The sequence below is a fragment of the Ambystoma mexicanum genome, chromosome 9 (genome assembly GCF_040938575.1).
Source record: "Ambystoma mexicanum isolate Mex_15411 chromosome 9, UKY_AmexF1_1, whole genome shotgun sequence".
In the NCBI taxonomy this organism is placed as follows: domain Eukaryota; kingdom Metazoa; phylum Chordata; class Amphibia; order Caudata; family Ambystomatidae; genus Ambystoma; species Ambystoma mexicanum.
In genome coordinates this window covers 482,484,083-482,504,639 of record NC_090931.1, presented here as the reverse complement: position 1 = coordinate 482,504,639, position 20,557 = coordinate 482,484,083, and the positions used below count along the sequence as shown (strand labels likewise).

Below are 20,557 nucleotides of genomic sequence, written 5' to 3'. Positions count from 1 at the left end.
AATGTCCTGGTGAGCTCTCACCTTAGGCGTATAAATGCTGGGCTCTCCATCCTGCGACTTATGCAGGGGTGCGTGGGTTCCAGTTACGTCACTGGAGATCCTCAAAGTCTTTTGTGGCCTTAGAAGTGGCACAGGTGCTGAGATGCCAAAAGGTGATGCCGCCGTTACTGCACGAGCGGATGCCAGTAGGTATAAAGAGTTTATAGTCTTGAAGAGATGGGCACCTTTAATGAAGTCTTTGCATTGTCTTTTTCAGGTGCCTGGATGCTGAGGGCGTGGTCACTGAGAGCGCGACACGTGCGGTTGTACGTAGGTATAGGAATTTCAATGACACCTCAATAATGTCCCTGGTTTTCTGTTTTCAGGTCTTGAGATGTTGCGGGCGTTTTCCCAGTCGCGGATGCACGTGGGGAAACACGTAAGTGTTAGGCTTTCTTGCAGTCTTTAATGGCACTTAAATAATGTCTTTTCTTGCTTTCAGGTGCCGGGCTGCTGCGGTTGAAGAGATTGTAAAAAGCGCACAAAAACAGGTAAGAAAAGTAAATGCGGCCGCCTTCACCCGATTCCTACTTAACAATGTTCTTTGTCTTTACAGGTGCCGTTAGGCTGCTGAAGAGAAGGCCGCGAAGAATCCGTGAAAGCACAGATGGATCAGGTAAGCGAGCGCGGCTGCGAACGTGTTGCAATTTGCTAACCTTATGTTTTTTTTGCTTGCAGGTTCCTTATGAGCCTGGCGCCAGAGGCGCCAGGACATGGTCCAAAGGGCCCCAATAGGGGTTTGCTGGAGCCTGGGACGAGGTGCGTGAGCCTGCTTCCGGGGATGCTGGGCTTGACTTGGCTTCTCGGGAGCAGTGCTCATGACAGCACCCCCCCTCAAGGCTCCTCCCAAACTTGTCTTCCCCGGAGGTTTTGGCCTATTGGGAAAAGTTCGGTGGAATTTTCTGACTAGACGAGGAGCATGGACGTGGTCAGAGGGTTCCCATGATCGTTCTTGAGGTCCGTAACCCTTCCAGTCGATCAGATAGTATAATTTTGACTTGATGATCTTGGAGTCCAGGATGTTTTTAACCTCAAATTAAGGTTCTCCATTTACTTGAATAGGCTCTGGAGGTTTATTCAGTCTGGTTCCAGGTTGCATAGGTTTTAGTAGAGATACGTGAAACACCGGATGTATTTTCATGTGGGATGGCAAACCCAATTTGACAGCCACTGGGTTTATTATGGCTGTAATTGGATATGGTCCCAGATATTTTGGGTTGAAGGTGTGAGGTCCTTTAAGTGATAAATGTTTGGTGAATAACCAAACTTGATCTCCAACCTGGTATTGAGGGGTGTCTCTTCGGTGTTGGTCTGCTCCCCTTTTGTACCGTTCTTTAGCCTGTTGTAGGTGGATTGTCGCTTCTTTGAAAGCTTGAGTGATAGCATTGTGAAGTTGATCCACGGCAGGCGTTCCAAGATCTTGGGGCGGGTCGAGATTGGAGGTTCGAGGATGAATCCCATATAAAATGTAAAAGGGACTTTTTCCGGTTCCTGAATGGATCGAGTTGTTGTAAGCATATTCGGCTATCCAAAGGATATCTTTCCAATTACTTTCCGACTGCTGTAGCATACAACGTAAATATTGTTCCAGAGTTTGGTTTGTCCTCTCAGTTTGTCCGTCGGTCTGGGGATGATGGCTGGTTGAAAGTCTCACATCGATTTGAGCTAAAAGACAGCAACTTCGCCAAAAGTGAGAGATAAACTGGCTCCCCCTATCTGAGATCAAAACCGAAGGGAAGCCGTGCAATCTTACAATATTTTCAAGGAATTCCCGTGCTAGAACTGAAGCTGAAGGTAAGCCCTTTAGTGGAACGAAGTGGGCCATTTTAGAAAACAAATCTACAATTACTAGAATAGTGTTGTATCCGGAACAGGAGGGTAAATCGGTGATGAAGTCCATGGAGAGGGTATGCCAGGGATGTGGCGGGATGTCTAGCGGATGCAGGAGACCCGCTGCTCTTTCCTTCTGACCTTTGTTTTGGGCACATACACCACAGGACATCACAAACTCCTTTATGTCTTTTCTCCATGACGGCCACCAGAAGTGTCTCTTGACTTTTTCCGAGGTTTTGGCAATGCCTGGGTGGCCCTCCATCAAGGAATCATGGTAGCAAGAGATAACCTGTTTTTGTAAATCGGCATGTGGTAGGAATAGTCGTCCCTGAAAATAAGGCAGGTCTTTTTTTATGATGAAGTCCTTTCCCTTCAGTTGCCAGTTTTGTAAGTCCGAAGGGGTCACAAGTTGTTTAAATTTTGCTTCGATATCTTCGATGGATTGTGAAGAAATCAGGCCCAGGATTCTCTGTTCTGTAATTATTGGCACAGGTTCAGGATTGACAATATTATCTCCCATTCCAATCCGGGAAAGGGCATCCGCTTTGCCATTTTTGTTGCCGGGGCGATAAGTAATTACAAAGTCAAATTCGGCAAAGAAAAGTGCCCAGCGAAGCTGTCTGGAGGACTGAGCTTTGGTGGTTTTCAGGTATTGTAGGTTTCGATGATCGGTGATTATCGTGACAGTGTGTTTGGCTCCAAGGAGATAGTGCCGCCAGGCCTTGAAAGCGGACTTAATTGCTAAAAGCTCTTTATCTGTGATGGTGTAGTTAATTTCAGGCGCCGAGAACTTGCGAGACCAGAATGCCACGGGGTGCAATTGGTTAGTTTCCGGATCTCTCTGTGATAGAACCGCCCCCATTGCTAAGCTGGAGGCGTCAGTCTCAACGATGTAAGGGAAGTCTGGGCGTGGGTGTTTCAGTATGGGTGCTGAGGTGAACTTGGCTTTTAGCTCTTGAAAGGCCTGTTCTGCTTCTGTTGACCACTCGAAACATTTGTTTTTTCTTAAGAGGGCGGTGATGGGCTGCACCACTCGTGAAAACTCTGGAATAAACCTGCGGTAAAAGTTGGCGAAACCTAACATGCTTTGGACACCTTTCACGGAAGTAGGTGATGGCCACTTGATGATAGCGTCCACCTTTCTCGAGTCCATGTGGACTCCTTTGGGTGTCAGAATAAAGCCTAGAAATTCGACCTCCGTGACATGAAAAACATATTTTTCGAGCTTAGCAAAAAGCTTATGTTGGCGGAGTTTTTCAAGGACGGCTCTAACATGTTTCCGATGATCTGCTTCTGAAGATGAGTACACAAGGATGTCATCTATGTAGACGACTACGCAAACATCTATGAGTTCTCTGAGGACATCATTCATAAAATACTGAAACGCGGCTGGTGCATTGCATAGTCCGAAGGGCATCACTTGGTATTCAAATAGTCCATACTTGGTGCGAAATGCCGTCTTCCATTCGTCGCCTTCTTTAATCCGTACCAAGTGGTAGGCTCCCCGGAGATCTAGCTTTGTATAAATGCAGGCGTTCTTAACTTGGTCAAGGATTTCCGGAATCAGAGGTAGGGGGTATCTGTTCTTTACCGTTATCTGGTTCAGGGCACGATAATCAATACAGGTTCTAAGGTCACCTTCTTCTTTAGGTACGAAGAACAGAGCCGAGGATGCAGGAGACTTTGATGGGCGGATAAATCCATTGGCCAGGTACTGGTCCAGATACTGTCGCAAATGAAGATTTTCAGGCTCGGTAAGGGCGTAAATTCTACTACAAGGGGGAGTGGCTCCGGGTATCAGGTCTATTTGACAGTCGTAAGATCTGTGGGGAGGCAGGGTATTAGCCTGTTCCTTCTGAAAGACATCTTGGAATTCTTGATACTCTGGAGGCAATTGCGGTCCTTCGGATGTTGCTACCGCTAGGCCAATACTGGGTCGAGGATAACAAGTAGGTGCACACTCTGGGAACTGTATCGTCTTTGCTCGCCAATCAATTTGAGGATTGTGTTTCTCCAACCAAGGGATCCCCAGAATTATTTGGAACCGAGGGGCCTTGATCACATCGAACACGATTACCTCCCGATGTCCATCTTGGCCTAATAACGTCACTTCTGTGGTGGTATGGGTTACCGGTCCGGAGGCTATTTCCGTACCATCCACTGTGGTAATGACGTCTTTAATTACCTTAGGACAAAGGGGTAGGTTCATCCTGGAAGCCATCTTGCGGTCTACATAATTTCCAATCGCTCCGCTATCAATGTATGCTTTAATGGCATGCAAACGATCCGGTCGTTCTGGATTTATGAGGACCATTGACATTATGAAGTGCGAGGTCAAAGAACTGGTTTTTACGCTCGGCAAGCGGACCTCTACACTTGTCGGGCGAGGTAGTTTCCCGGCTCGGGCTTTTCGGAATTCTTATCAGAAGCTCCCACTGTCTTCTTCGGAGGTTTCACCGGGCAATCTCGGAGGAAATGTCCTGAATTTCCACAATAGAGACATAGCTGCAATTGTCGTCTCCTGTCGCGTTCTTTCTGGGTTAGGGGACCCTTTATGACCCCTATTTGCATAGGTTCTACGGCTTCAACTCCTTTGGTGTGAGTTAGTGGCTTAGAGAATACTCGAGTTTCGAACCTGGAGCGGTCTGCCTTTCTGTTTTGTAGTCTGTGATCCAATCGGACCACTAAATCAATGTACTCTGAACAATCTTGAGGGGGATTCACGACCTGGGCTAGGACGTCTTTGAGTTCGCCACGCAAACCCCTGTGGAAAAGCGTGATCCTCTTGTCCTCGGGCCATCTGGTTTCTACGATTAGTCTGTTAAATGACGCAATATAAGCCAGAAGATCCTGATTGCCCTGCCGTAGGGAAAGGAGTTTGTTGTCCAGAGCCTGCCCCTGGGAATGTCTTGCGAAAAGTCTTTCCATATTGGCCTGGAAGGCCTGGAAATTGCGAAGAATCGGGTCATCCTGTGTAACCAGAGGGATCGACCAATCAGCGGCGCTGCCGCTAAGATACGAAAGCACAAAGGCTACTTTAGTCTGATCAGTCGGAAAAGCAGCTGGTCTACAAAGAAAATGCAATCGGCACTGATTTATGAACACCGCAAACCTCTTAGGGTCACCAGAGAAGCGTTCGGGCGGAGCCAAAGGCACATTTCCGGGCAGATTGATTTGAACAGGATTGGCTGAAGCCGCCGGGGTATAGGTCCCTCCTGAATTAGGTAGAGGGGATTGCCCCGCTTGTGTTTGTAATAACTGTCTGGCGAGTTCATCAGTTCGTTCTTTGGAAATAATCAATTCCCTCCTCAGGGCATTCGTTTCCTGGCAGGCAGCATGTACTTCAGCTCTTAATTCCCCTAGTAACTGGGCCAGTTGATCAGTGTCGGAAGTTTCCATAGCGCCTGGGTAGGAGGTTATTGGACGGCTTCGCATTCTGTAACGCTCACCTGATTCCCACGGTGGCGCTGGTCCCGGCTGAACTGTTATAGTCTCTTCAATTGAGAAGCGTAGAGCTCGGATGACTCTCTGGACTGGGCTTCCTCTTATTGACCGTCTGGCTTGCAGGGTAAGGTAAGAAAAAAGGGTTAATGAACGTTTGGCTGGACTTCCTCCTCACTAATCGCCAACTCTCCGAAAGTCCAATGTCCTGGTGAGCTCTCACCTTAGCCGTATAAATGCTGGGCTCTCCATCCTGCGACTTATGCAGGGGTGCGTGGGTTCCAGTTACGTCACTGGAGATCCTCAAAGTCTTTTGTGGCCTTAGAAGTGGCACAGGTGCTGAGATGCCAAAAGGTGATGCCGCCGTTACTGCACGAGCGGATGCCAGTAGGTATAAAGAGTTTATAGTCTTGAAGAGATGGGCACCTTTAATGAAGTCTTTGCATTGTCTTTTTCAGGTGCCTGGATGCTGAGGGCGTGGTCACTGAGAGCGCGACACGTGCGGTTGTACGTAGGTATGGGAATTTCAATGACACCTCAATAATGTCCCTGCTTTTCTGTTTTCAGGTCTTGAGATGTTGCGGGCGTTTTCCCAGTCGAGGATGCACGTGGGGAAACACATAAGTGTTAGGCTTTCTTGCAGTCTTTAATGGCACTTAAATAATGTCTTTTCTTGTTTTCAGGTGCCGGGCTGCTGCGGTTGAAGAGATCGTAATACGCGCACAAAAGCAGGTAAGAAAAGCAAATGCGGCCGCCCGATTCCTACTTAACAATGTTCTTTGTCTTTACAGGTGCCGTTAGGCTGCTGAAGAGAAGGCCGCGAAGAATCCGTGAAAGCACAGATGGATCAGGTAAGCGAGCGCGGCTGCGAACGTGTTGCAACTTGCTAACCTTATGTTTCTTTTGCTTGCAGGTTCTGCCGGTGTCTGGATTCCTGGATGGTAAGTATAGTTCTCGTGTCTTTCTTCCACAGGTTGCTGAGCTGAAGCTGGAGATGTCACTGGAATGCTGGAGCTGACTCGGTGAGCGTCCTGCTGCAGATGCAGAATAACGCGAAGCACGTTTTCCCAATCGGGTGTGGTTTAAATAGTGTTGGAGTGATTGGGTGTTTTCTTCCTCAGCCTCGCCCAGGTAAAAGAGTTCCTGTGTTCCAGAGCTAAGGAGTGGCACCAGCCCCACCCAGGTAAGATAGTAGTCCCAGTTCAGGGAATAGTTCCTCCCAGCAGAAGGCTGGGGACGTCATCCTGCCAGCATTTGCAAAGGTGAGTATGCAGCATGGTCTGCTACAGGTAGGTCCACCCAAGCACCTTTGCAAGAATTATGAGCCCGGCGCCCCTGGCGCCGGGACTGAGGTTCCTTATGAGCCTGGCGCCAGAGGTGCCAGGACATGGTCCAAAGGGCCCCAATAGGGGTTTGCTGGAGCCGGGGACGAGGGTAGCAACGTAGTGACTCAAACACCACATCATCTCTCTTTAAACTATTTCATTATGACTAACTTCTTCTGCAAACTCGTCATGAGTAAAACATTTCATTAAACCTTTCATATTCACTAAAGTTTTTCATTTAGTTTTCAAGACATCAAGGTACCATTCAAAGCTATACATGTGTTTTCTATTTTGACATAAGCTAACATTTTGAGAGGCCCTATGCCTCTCTTGTGGCTTCCTCCGTCTGTTCATCAGCTTTTTTAACTATGCCTTTAGAGGCTCTATTCATTAGATCAGGTATAAGCCAGAATTCATGTTTCCCTATTATACAACATTTTTCCTTGATATACTGACACCATTTCACAGAGTGCCCTCCCTCCCGATTTACGAGGTCCTTAAGTTCTTCCTTGTAAATCGTGAGGTGTTGTGAGCTCCATAGTCGTAACCAGTAAAGCAGAGGATTCAATTTTGTCACAGACCCTATGTCTTGTAAGCCCAAATCCATGTGTAATGGAGCTGTGGGTGTAGTTATTGGTAGCCACAATATGTTTAAAAAAATGTATTTTCAATTGGCAACAAGGTCACACAATTTCCAGTGCCCCAAAGTTCTGACCCATAGAGGACAGCCTGGCATGCTTGTAATGTATAAGCCTCTGTTGAGACCCTGACTGCATCTCCTCCATTTTACCTGGCAAAGCTTGCAATGGCGCTACTGTACCTCGACCATTCAAACCCTGCTTCCTAAATTGGTTTAGTCCATTTTCCCCTTTTGGTCATTCTCATTCCCAAATAATCATAGAATTTTACTTGTTCAGTTATCTTGCTGGTCTGGTTTAGTGTAAGCTTCGGGCACTTCTTCATATTCCTTTTAATACCAATGTCCTAGTTGTGCCACTATTTAGGTTTAGGCCATTTTCTCAGCAAAAGAGTAAAAATTGTTTATTCAGGCAAGTTGGTGCAAAAGCAATTAGTACTGCATCATCTGTAAAATGGAGAATTTGATATTTTTCTCCCCCCAGATTTGAGGCATCTGTTGGGAGTGACCGGATTTGCTTTATCACGCCATTAATAAATAAACAGTACAATTCCAGGGCCAAAACATAACCATATGTAACATCCTTTGGGATCATAAGGGGTCTAGAAACGTCTACATGTATGTTACATCTTATGGATGCCTTGTTGTTATAGTTTATAAGATCAGGGGTATGGCTAATAGCTCGGGGGTGAGGGGTATTCTTAGCACCTTAAGAGTGTTCCACAAAGTTGCTTGTGGAATGCTGTTGGAGACGGTCTGCAGATCCACAAATTAGGCATATACGTACATTTTCCTCAGATGCATGTATTTGTTGACCAGAAGGCGCAGATGAAAGCATTGATCCAATGTGATAATTCCAGATTGGAAACCTACTTGCAGGAGATTTATTCGAACCGGTTCACGTATCCAGTCATCTAAGTGGGCAAGGATTGCTCTTACAAAGATCTTCCCTCCCGCATTGAGGAGAGAGACTGAGCAATAATTAGATGATTTCTCACTCTCCCCTTCTTGTAAATCGGGACTATTTCTGCTTTCGTCCAGTATTCAGGTGCTTTCCTGTTGGAGCTAACCTCATTGATTAACTTATACGGCACCCAGATGAGATGTTCTGACTTAGATAGGTCTACCAGTATTTCATCTGGCCCTAGTGCCTTATTGTTTTATAGGATTCTATAGCTGCTTTCAATTCCTTTATGGCAAAAACTAGATAAGAGAAAGCCTGATCCTCTGGGATTACTGTATCCCCCAGTGAGTATGTGGGCCAGCTTTTCCATATAGATCTTTGGAATTATCATGCCAGATGGCTTCTGGTAGATTACCTTGGATTATAGCAGGGTCTTCCTCTTGCCCTTTACTGACTGACCTCCAAAATTGAGCACTATCCTTTTCCACTATAGCAGTTAATACATTTTCCCATAGTGACTCAGAGTATGCCTTCTCCTTTAGTTCTTTATACCTCCCCATAGCCGCTCCAACTGCTGCAATTTCCTTCCCCACCACCACTGACACATACTAGTAAATGTTGTTTAGCTACTCAGCACTCTTTATCGAACAATGGGTTCTTGTTAATAGTTACTTTTGTTCTCACAAACGTAGGTGCCATCCTTAATACCATCTCATTATGCAGCTGAACAAACGTCTCTTTAGGGAGAGCTGAATCACCAAGCATACTTTCTCGCAATGGCAGTATTCCTTAGTAGAGACTGGGTAGAGCCTTCTCGGTATCCATTGCTTCCCATTTAACAATGTGGCTTTGGTGCCCCGATAGGATGATTGGAACATTCCCCCTTGTAATAAGAGAAGGGATTGCCTCATGTATAACCAGCTCTAGTATCAATTGGAGTGGAAGATGATCGCTCTCTTGCTTCTCTATAATCAAAAAGTATTTTACGTTAGCCCACATCCCCAAACTGATTAATATAGAGTCGATGTGGCAATGGTAGCGAGTGCTAACAAAGGTAGGCTTAGTCAGTTGGTCACCCTGGGCTCTGCCGTTACAACCTCTTCGATTGAGGGATGTAACCGTGCCCGCATATTCTGTCATTTTGGGCATGCCGCTACCCGGTCGGGGATGTCCCAGGTCCCAACTTCCTCCTCAAATAATACTAGGGTCTCCTCTAGGGGTTGAAATTACACATTAAAATACCCAGCTAAAATAATTTTGTTTTCTTGTGGATGGGTATTCCTCCAATATTCTATGCTGGCTTGTATTTGAGCAAGGGTTCTCAACCCATTTGCTTTCAATGGCCTATTGTGTAGTTCCTGTGCATCAGCCAATGTTAAGTGGAGTTCCTGCATATCATTATTTGTACTATCTACCATAATAGTCAACACTCTAGATGGCGCTTCAATCCACACTATTATGCCCCCACTCTGTCTTCCCTCAGGTCCTTTTGATGCTTGGACATTGAATGACGAGTAACCTTGTATGTCCACTTTAGTTGTGTCCCATGTCTCTTGTAGGCGTATTATTGGATGGAGTCTAATGAATTCCATCCAGTCATTATCTGCCATGTGTTTAGATACCCCTGCAATTTTCCATGATCTAATGCGAACCTCAAGCGCCTGCAATGCTTTGACATAAAAAAGGACCCAGAGCTCTCACACCTAAGGTATGCACTCCGTCAATCTATATCGCCCAATCCATTCCCCTTGTTAGCCTTACTGAAGGGAGTACTTGCTATTCTTTGGGTGTGTGGATCCTTCGATTGGCGGGTATCATGTCTTTCCTCTTTTTGGGTTGCATCCTTAAACCCACTCCTGCCTTCTGCCGGAGTTAAGTGGGACTACCTTCTCCCTGGGCGCGCTCCATGTTGGCTTGTTGTGAGTTAGGAGGGGTGTGATTGTGCCTAATGCTGTTATTACCCTTGATGTTGGTCACTTTAGTTGGACAGGGAGGGTATGTATGCCTTAATTTCAATGTTGAGATCATGGGGCAATATGTTCTTAAATCAATTGAGAGCAAGGCCTTCTCTTTCAACTCCAATCTAATATAATCAGTGCTGCTGTTATCAGGGTCTGTGATGCGTTTGCATACCCTTATGTCTTCCCTGATGATTGAGCAGCATCCCTTTTTAGCTCTTAGCCAATGGGTAGTTTTGTTTTGTAGCGTTTCCCATGATTCTTTATGGGGGTTGCTCAATTGTGGGGCATTCACCAGGTATATAGTTTTGCCCTTCAGTGTGTGCTGTGCGTTAGCCCGGTTAACTGCACCAGGGACCACTGATGGCTCTCCTGCTCCATTTCGTAGAGTCATATTTAATCTTCTCTCCGTAATCATGCTTCAGGTTATGGCTACCTATCCATCTTCTTTCCCCTGTTGCAATAACAACTTCTCTTTTCCTCCAGGAGGGTTAGCTGCTACAAATTAATCTATGGCTCTTGATACATTCCTGGTGATAGGACATATCGTGGTTGTTGTGATGGGCCTCCTGCCCTCTCCCACTGTCTGTTCCTCCCCGCTTGTACCAAACTGGAGTTTGTGGATGTTTGGGATCAATTTCCTTGTGATACCCTGCATTTCCCTACAGACTGAAAGCAGGATTTCCTTTAAATCATTTATTTCTGACCAAAGTTCAGAACAGCTATAGCATGTATGACCCCTTTCCTGGCTCTCTAGATGCCCTGTCACTCTATATCCTTCCTTCCCACTTTCTACAGGGCTCTCCAGAATCCCCTCTATCCTTTATCGTACTAGGCCCCTCCTTCCGTCTACCATGAATCTTCCATCTCCCTATGTCCATCGAACTCTCAATCTGTGTCAGCTCCCTCCTCTAAAGGAGCATTACAAATAGATTGCTTTGCTGCTGCTGTAGCCATTGGGTTATAGATTCCATCTCTGATAAGTACATCAAATCTATTAGCAATGGTAATATAAGGAGAATAGCTAACTTGAACCACTGCTTCTACTGCCCTATCATTCAAGCATACGTGTAGTTAAGCTGGGACATTATAGTTTTCACACCCAGCTCTGTTTCAATTTTGGGAATCTCAAAGTCAGTTAACATTTACCCAATATCTAAAAGGGTAGGTAGTGTTATCCTATTACTTGCATTCAATTTGGTTGGCTGCCCCTTGATTTCCTCTGACAATGCCACCTTACTTTTCCTCGACACCTGCTCAGGATTTTTGACCTCACTGTCCCTTTGGAGCTATGGAGGTCCTATCACTAAGAGGTATTTAGTCAAATGTATTATGCAGTTACCTGTAATAGCCTTTGATTTCTCAAACTGGGTGAGAGTACCTGCCTTGCTTCCCTTTGGGCAACGCTTCAATAGGCCTTTGATGTAATTTATAAGCACATTAACTCCATCAATGTGTGTACTGAGTTTTGCTGACCTTTTTGCTTATCATGACTATGGGGGTCTGTAGTTGCTTTTCTCTTTTCCATCGTGCTGGTCCCCTTTAGCCCCTTTCCTCGCCCCACTGTGTTTGAGAGGCAAAACTGGGTCAGTGATCAGGAAGGGAAAGAGTGGATATAGGAATATATTGATATAATGGCTATCCAGGCAGTTATGAATCCCCAATTTAATTTGAGGCTTCTAATTATTGTTCTGAGTTACCATTTTAAAATTCCAAAATGTCTAGGTAATCTACTATAACTGTGGTGCATCAGTGCGAAAAAGTTGAGTTTCCCATCAGCTTGTATCTTGAGTCCCAATCAATATATACACCACGTCTAATAAATCCAACTATAATATCAATCAATTAAGCAGTTCTCTACATCTAGAGCCACATCAATTGTCCCAAATTAAGTGCATACGGTACGGCCATGCAATCACAAATGGGAGAAATCAACATTTGTCACACACCCCAATGATACATACACAATATTTGGCTTGTCACTTCATAGTTTAAAAAGAAAATAAACAATTCTATGCAATTCCAAAGCTGGTGAGATGGATAAAGAATTCTGGTGCCTTTATATTTCTGACTGTTATGTTCACAACAAAACAAGAAACCTGTTCCTTGATCATTTTTACAGTTATCAATGATACTGTATATTCCCACTGCAAGCACAACTAATACCAAGACACTACCTGGTTATGATATAACTGGCATGTTGTCCATCCCAGAACAATAAGAATAATGGTTAGCAGACTGCAAATTCTTTTTTAAATTTATTTATAGTTCTGTTTAGTTTATTATAAACTTTTACAACTTACACTTTATATACATTCATACAAAACATAAAAATAAACAACGTATGCCTTTACATTTTCAATCAACATTGTATAAATTCGTTATTTTCTTTACAGATATGTTTCTAAAATCAAAACTACATTTTGCCATGGCATCGCACCTAAATCAGTGTTTAAACAGTATAACCATGGCTTTAATTGTGTCATAGTTGTATATGAAGGTATCAAACTGGGTCATATATATTGGGCCTGACCGTGGACACTCACTCAAGACGTGTTTAGCTGTTTCGAGGTTAGTACTGCACCAACTCTCCTTCCCCCCATGCCCGTAACCTTGGTCTTTACATTGACCCCCTCCTCTCTCTATATCACCACATTTCTCTTACTGCAAGATCTTGCTGCTTTCACCTTTACAACATCTGTAAAATTCGGCCCTTCCTAACCTTTCACGTGACTACACTCTTAATCTCCTCCCTCATCTTCTTTAGACTTTTCTACTGCTCTACTCTTTTCTTTGGACTCCCCTCCTCTCACCTCTCCCCTTTCAAATCTGTCTACCACTCTGCTATTCGCTCCCTCTGCCTTCTCTCACCTCATGACTCCATCTCTTCTTCTCCCACCTCTCTAGGTGGGCTCCCATTCCCATCCCTGCTCAAATTCAACTTCTTCTGCCTAGTCTTCAAATCCCTCTATGGTCTTGCCCCCCCCACCTATCCTCCCTCCTCACTTTCTATACTCCTTCTCGTTCTCTCCAATCTGCTGATCTCTTCCTACTCTCTCCTCCTCCCCCTGTGCCCCTTCCTGCTTCCGCTCTTTCCAACTGCTTGCTCCTTTCCACTGGAACTGCCTCCCCCTCTCTATCTGCTCCATTCCCTCCTAACCTACCCCTACCATTCCCTCCCTCCTACCCTATCTTCCGCACCTCTCTAAAATCAAACCAAACAGCGCCTTCAGTGTGTTATCATTTCTACATCGAGCCATGCCTAAAGGACCAATTTATCTTGGAGTACAATTCGTTTACATACACCCTATATCAGTCTTTGTGACTTGAAATCATCCCAAAGTATTTTCAATACTGGGCACTCTGGAAATGTTAAGGCTTTCAAGCAGAGGAGGCCTCTATGCAAGAATACCAATGCTCTTAAGGAGGTCAACCCCAGCTCTAATCTCACATTCTATAGAGCAGGATCAAGGTAATCTTAGGATGGTCTGCCAGAAAAACCTTACATTTTGTCCAGCTATCCCAAGTTGTCTATACTCAGGGCCTCCAGCCCGTATAATACCACAGGGGCAAACCACTGTCTATATAATGTCATTATACCTCCCATCGAATAGCCTGCATACTGGAGATCAAATCTTCAAATCAGTAACGTGATTTGCTTAGCTCTTCATGACTTGATCTCAATTATTTGATCGTAGTTGTTACAGGACATTTCCATTCTAGGTATTTGTAGCCATCAGTATATTGTATGGCTCCCCAACTGGTCATAATAGTGTGCCTCAGAACTTTTTTGGAAGTGACTAACATAATTTTGTTTTAGTTAAAATTACTGTTACTCCATTCTCCTTTGCATATATTCCTAGTTCTTTTAACATCACTTTTATTCCTCTGAAGTTATGTTTTACAATGACTAGATCGTCCCCATATGGTATCGGCACTACCTGGTGAACAATTTGCTTTTTTTTCCCCGACAGGCGGGCAAATCTGCTACATATAGATTAAATATAGATTAAATAGTAAGGCCGCTAGCAAGCAGCCTTGTTTCACGCCTATGCTTAACTTTATAGGGCCTTGACAGAAGTCCCTCATTATCTAATCGAATTTGGGGGATGTTGTCTATGTGTAATGCTACAAGAACATGCAGTAGCCAGTTGGGACAGCCCATCTCCTTCAGTTTGTTCCACAAATGTTCACAGTCCACACAATCGAATGCCACTCGGAAATCCACATATAATGGTGGGTTATTTCGCATCTTAGCTTGCTTCATTAATACCTTTAGCATTCTGAAATTATGGATCGTACTTGAACCTGGTCTAAATCCTGTCTGTAAGGGGTGAAGTAGGTTATTTTGTTTTACCAATGATTTGAGGTTTTCTAACACAATGGGCCTCATTACGAGGTATGCCGGTAAGGGAAAAATGATGCCTGTATGTAAATACCGGCATCATTTAACGTTCCGTAGCATTCTGACCCATAAACCCGGTATTAACGGCACCGTTATTTACTGTGCCGCAAATAGCGGCATAGGCGTGTACACGCGCCTCTTCAGGCAGGAAATACCGGTATGCCTGTAATAGGTGCCAATTACAACCCACGCAAACATGCAAATACCGGCATCGCGAACCCGGTAATAACGGGCTGCATGATGCCGGCAAAACAGGCATCGCGGACCACCCGCAAACAGCAACCAAGATACAAGGCAGCTGCCACAGGTGCACACAATCCCCACAGGTGGAGTCAATGGAGGCTGTGCCAGTATGAACTGAGCACACCCACACACCACAACCCCCCCACAGGTGTAGGCAATGTAGAGTGGCCCAGTACAAAAGGAGCACACCTACACATCACACCCCTTCCTACACCAAAATGCTACCACTAGCATTTGCAATCATGGCGCAGGAGGACATGCCTATACTGCTACAACTACAGCAACAACAGCAACAACAACAACAACTACAGCGGCAAGAACAGGCAGCACAGAGGAGACGCAGGAGGAGAAGGAGGGTGAGACAGGGCCAGCAATTACCACCAGCGCAGCCACCAGTGCCTCGTAGGTAGCCACCAATCCCTCCCACCAGACCCAGCCCATTCAACCTAACCCCTGAGCAGATCCACACCCTGTACCGGTTGGACCGTGACACCATCACCACCATAGTGGACATGATACAGAACGACGTTGCCAGCCACATACAAATACGCACTGCCATCCCGCACTACTAAAGGTGGTGTCTGTGCTACACTTCCTGGCCACAGGCACCTACCAACACACAGTGGGCCAGCTGCATGGCATTTCACAACCACTATTCTCACGCATGCTGAACCAAGTTCTGGATGCCCTCCTGAAGCATGCAAGCACCCACATATCCCTACCACGGACTGCCCAGGAGATAGCCGAAACCAAAGTAGGCTTCCATGCACTGGCAGGCATGCCCAATTGTGTTGGTGCCATCGACTGCACCCATGTGGAATTGCTAGTCCCCCATGCCATAGAGGTGGTGTACCGCAATCGCAAGCAATACCACTCCTTCAATGTGCAAATGGTATGTGACTCCAGCAAGGTCATCACCCATTGCTGCGCCCGATTTCCTAGATCCACACATGATGCCATGGTACTGCGCAACTCCACGCTACCCAGTCACATGGAGCGACATGCTGGACCACGTGCCTGGCTGCTCGGTGAGTTGCACAACAGGCCCATGGCCTTTCTGTGGGGTACTCATGTGTGCAGATGCAGAAGGGGGGGGCTACGGCACCCGGGTGGGAAAGGGGGGGGGTACTTCACCAGGGTGGGAAAGGGGGGGTTAATAGTACACCTGGCTGGCAATAGCCAGTGAGTGGAGAATGAATGCAGAGCTAAACACTCATCACCTGACCCAGCCAAACGGAAAATGACACATCACTGGGCCACATATCACAAATAATGCATATGGATGACAACAAGTTAGAACACACGCTGGAGACCAAGTAATAATACTGGGTCACACAACCGCTCTCATATGGGGCCCAAGATGGGCACGTATTTATATCTGATTCACGACAATATGTTCAAGTATCCATAATATACCATACTTCCTACAGAAAGGAAAATGAGTCTTTCTGATTCATATCAAAAATGATTTATCCATAATAGTTCAAACAAAAAGCTATCACTAATAATCCTTAGTGAGGAAGCAGTTGCCACAATCCACATGTATTAGACTAAAGAAGCCAATGCATTTCGGAAATTATTTCCTTCATCAGGGCGAGTCTAATTATATAAGTCCAGCAAGCAAGTATATAACATAACAAATGCAAGTATGTGACATAAATTCATATAATGGTGACAATTCAAACGAAACATACATTGAAAAAAATGAAAGGAAACATACCAATCAGTAGATGTTACATCATGGGTAAATATCAATAGCAAAAAAGAAAAAAGAAAAAGAAAAATGCCGTAAGTGGTTTATAAGGTAAATAAATGAAACCAAAGAATATTATGTGTGGATTTACCTCATTGGTGTGGTCAGTGGTGAAAAACAGAACGTCCTGCGTTCATGCCCACTCAGCAGTGGGTTGTAAATGACATTATGCACAAAGGCATGGAGAAAATCCACTCGTGTTTACAAGGAAACCAATCTGTGCATCATAAAAGATCCAATTAGATACTGTGTTTTACACTCATACTTGGTCAAAGAGAAGGATTGTAATCAGATTCTTACCTTGTAATACACAGAGAGAAACGATCCTCCACTGTGCAGCTGCAGGGCCGTGACTCAGACTGCAGTGTGAAGCCGTTGTCTAGGCAACGGTTCTTTTGTTTAGCATGTGACCACCTCGTTTCTGTGAGATGCAGAGAGATTCAGAAACACCAATTGAACAAGCACTTGACAACCTCAACCACACAGCGAGCTCCTCAGCACAAACATCCACCGCTGTTTTTTTAGGCGCACGGCCAAAAGAACCCGCACGGGGAGGAGGAAGCCTAAGACCCAAACCTCAAACACGTCTACAATTAAGGAAAACTTAGTGATTAATATCTCAGACAGAACTCTCACTAACAGGAAGAAGACACATTACAAAAAGGTCTCAGTTTTGTTCCGACCTATAGTACAACATTGTTCAACAGTAAGATCGAACTCTATAAATTTGTAAGGAAGCTTAAATTGAAAGTGTTCTTTGAAGAATTGGAAACATACGATAAACCTCCCAACATGCCTGATTTCCAAGAGTTTAGGGCTAAAAGTGGGTTCATACCTCCCATCAGTGTCCCCTCTATCGATATTTTTCAAAAACTGGTCACTCGAGATCTTGAACAGATCAAATATCGAACCCCGCCACACAAGAACTTGAAACCTCACGAAATGAGACTTATTAGAGATCTCTACAGCGACACCAAAATCACTATTCGCCCTGCAGACAAAGGAGGTGCCCTTGTCATCCTTAACACTACAGACTATGATTCTGAGTGCAGTAGACAACTTCAAGATCAGACCACATATGCCACTCTAGATCATGATCCAACTATCTCAATCAAACAGAACTTAGTTATTCTGCTGGACAAAGCACTCGAACTAAATTGGGTAAATGAACATACACATAAGTTCCTGCTCAATGAACATCCGAGAATTCCGAATTTCTACACTCTGCCAAAGATTCATAAGGACCCTATCAAACCCCCTGGCAGACCCATTGTCGCAGGAATGGACAGTATAAACCAGCCACTTGGTGTTTACATTGATTTTTTCCTACAACCCCTAATTCAAGAAACCCCTACTTATACTCGAGACACAACTCATTTTTTACAGAAGCTTAACAATATTACTTTCCAACAGGATCATCTGATGTTTACTATAGATGTCAAAAGTCTATACACTTCTATACCACACGACCTTGGAATTGAAGCAGTAGAATGGCTTTTACTTCAATCACCGGATGTTCGAGCCCAAAAGGAATTTATTCTAACCCTTCTGCAATTTATTGCTGAAAATTCTTATTTTCAATACCATAACCAGTTTTTCCTTCAAGTCTCTGGTACATCCATGGGCGCAACTATGGCGCCGACTTACGCCAACTGCTTTATGTACAAATTCGAGTCGGACCACATTTTGAACAAACCCGAATGGAAGAAGGATATCTACATGTGGACTCGATACATAGATGACATTTTTGGCATTTGGACAGGCACAGATACAGCATTTGATGACTTCTTTGAGCACCTTAATAACATTGACCAACGAGTTCAATTCACTAGGGAATCATCACGGGACAGGATTACGTTTCTAGATGTACAAATAATAAAGAAAGACAATGGTTATAGTACCACCCTTTTCCGGAAGCCAACTGATCGCAATAATCTGCTACACCGCCTTAGCTTCCATCAGCCTAGCTTACTAAGGAACCTGCCATTTAGTCAACTTCTTTGAGTCAAAAAGATTGTAAGTGACCCCGAGGATTGTATTTCACAGCAACTGGCTATGAAAGAGAAATTTCTTGCAAGAGGTTACCATCAAGAAGAACTGGATTCTCCAGTTGAAAGGGTCAACAGTCTTGACCGTAAAACCTTACTATTCACTCCTAAGAAACCAACAAGGGACCTTAAATCACCAGTATATGTATCAAAATTCTCTACCCAGAGCAATAAAATCAAACAAACAATTAAGAAACACTGGAACATTTTCAAAAACGACATAAGAGTACAAAACTTGTTTTCTGAATTACCTGTGTTTGCATACCAGAGGAGTAGGAATCTCAGGGACAAACTTGTACATACAAGACCTCCATTGAAAGAAAATTATCACAAAACGCACTGGTACGTTTCCCTGCCTACACTGCATTAATTGCAATTCAGTCATTAAAGGCAATGTAATCTTCCATCCACGCACAGGTAAGAAGATTATCCTCAAGACATTTGGCACATGCGACACTGCCAACATCATATATGGCATTAAATGTCTTTGCGGAAAATACTATGTCGGCCAGTCAACTAGAGCAGCCAAAATCAGATGGAACGAACACCGGTCATGTATCCGTAATTCCAACCCTAATTCGGCTGTAGCTCGCCACTGGGCCTTGAACAATCACAATCTTTCACAGATTAAGTTTCTGATTCTGGAGGTACTCACAAGAAATAACCCTCATGAAGATTTAGGTCTGCGCCTCAATCGCAGAGAGACATTTTGGATTGATAAACTCTGTAGTTTGGTCCCGAGCGGTCTGAATGAGGAGATCAATTACCACTGTTATATTTGATTGTGATACTACTGTTTTGCCTGTGTTAAAGGTGTATGCTTTGCCATGTTTTCACACATAAGGGTCTCTACTGTTCCTCTTGTGACTTTACTGTTTCTACTGTTCTTTCTGTGCTTGAGTTGTATACTTTAACATGTTTTCATACATAGGGGTCTCTTTGCCCTGTACTCTAATTATTACTTTTTGATTGCATTGGCTACTCTATATGATGCTCAGAGTAATTTGTGAAAGATGTTCTGAACATTTGGATACTGCTCTTTTTACATTTCCACATGTTGACAGCCGTTGAGCTTAACTTGTTCGAATCACTCTACCTCATGTAGCCTTTTTTGCTTTATTTTCTTAATTATTGTCTGGCATATGTTGCCTTTTGTCTAATTATGTTTTGAGCATTCTAGTAACAGCCCTAGTGCATGTCCCGGACGTATGTCTGGGACCCAAGGTGCCGCCCCTGGGCGACACCTTACGCACTGTGACTGTACTTCAACTGCTCATCTACGTTTGAATAGTCTTACCTTAGCTTAATTTCGTTATGTCTTGCTGTCCAGACAGCTTAAAGACCTGTGACAGTATTTATTCTATCTTTACTACTTTGTTACTTCATATATTTATTTGGAATTTTGTCATTACAATTATGGGCACCCATTGGTGATGCCCCATAAATACTTCAATTTTAATTTTTGTGGGCCCTGGCCGACTTTACAACAGTATTCGTGACCAGATATCCATAGGACCTGTGACAGTATTTTTTCTATCTTCATTATTCTAATGTTTAATTTTTTTTCGGATTTTATCATCACAATTATGGGCACCTATTTATGATGCCCCATAAATACTTGGTTTGACATCTTGTGGGCCCTGGCCTATTTTACATCATTATTTGTGACCACCTGCATAAATCTATCACTACTACTTTGTTTTTTCATAATTTTTTTTAATTTGGGAATTTGTTATTACAATTATGGGCACCCATTTGTGATGCCCTATAAATACCTCATTTTCTATTTTTGGGGGCCCTGGCCGACTTTACAGCAGTATTTGTGACCAGAAAGCCACAGGACCTGTGACAGTATTTTTTCTATCTTCATTATTATAATGATTAATTTTTTTCGGATCTTATCATCACAATTATGGGCACCTATTGATGATGCCCCATAAATATTTGGTTTGTCATTTTTGTGGGCCCTGG

General features: G+C 44.2%; 1 protein-coding gene across 3 annotated transcripts in view; it reads right to left on the bottom strand.

Moving 5' to 3' along the window:
• Positions 1 to 20,557, bottom strand: part of SLC13A5 (solute carrier family 13 member 5) — an 856,016-nt gene that overhangs the window by 683,959 nt on the left and 151,500 nt on the right. The window lies entirely within an intron of this gene.